This window comes from Penaeus monodon, chromosome 20 (assembly GCF_015228065.2).
Source record: "Penaeus monodon isolate SGIC_2016 chromosome 20, NSTDA_Pmon_1, whole genome shotgun sequence".
In the NCBI taxonomy this organism is placed as follows: Eukaryota; Metazoa; Arthropoda; class Malacostraca; order Decapoda; family Penaeidae; genus Penaeus; species Penaeus monodon.
The window spans coordinates 12,978,508-12,978,732 of record NC_051405.1 but is presented as its reverse complement, the minus strand read 5'-3'; the positions used below and the strand labels follow the sequence as shown (position 1 = coordinate 12,978,732).

General features: G+C 43.1%; 1 protein-coding gene across 1 annotated transcript in view; it reads right to left on the bottom strand.

Moving 5' to 3' along the window:
• Positions 1-225, bottom strand: part of LOC119585640 (EH domain-binding protein 1-like) — a gene marked incomplete in the record, with an annotated part of 320,960 nt that overhangs the window by 163,620 nt on the left and 157,115 nt on the right.

Genomic DNA, 225 nt, shown 5'->3' with positions numbered 1-225 from the left:
GGCCCATTCCCTCCTCTTCCCTTCCCACTCCCCCTCTACCCCTCTTCCAGTCTTTTACTCTTTTTTGCTCTACTTCTCCCCTCTTGTTACTTTCTCTCGGCTGCATTCAAACTTCTTTCCTTCATTTTTATCTTCACATCTCCACCACATAAGTAATTCACTTTTGCTTTCTCTCCTATTCATCACTTCTCTATTTTCCCTCTCAACACCATCCTTTCTTTCCAT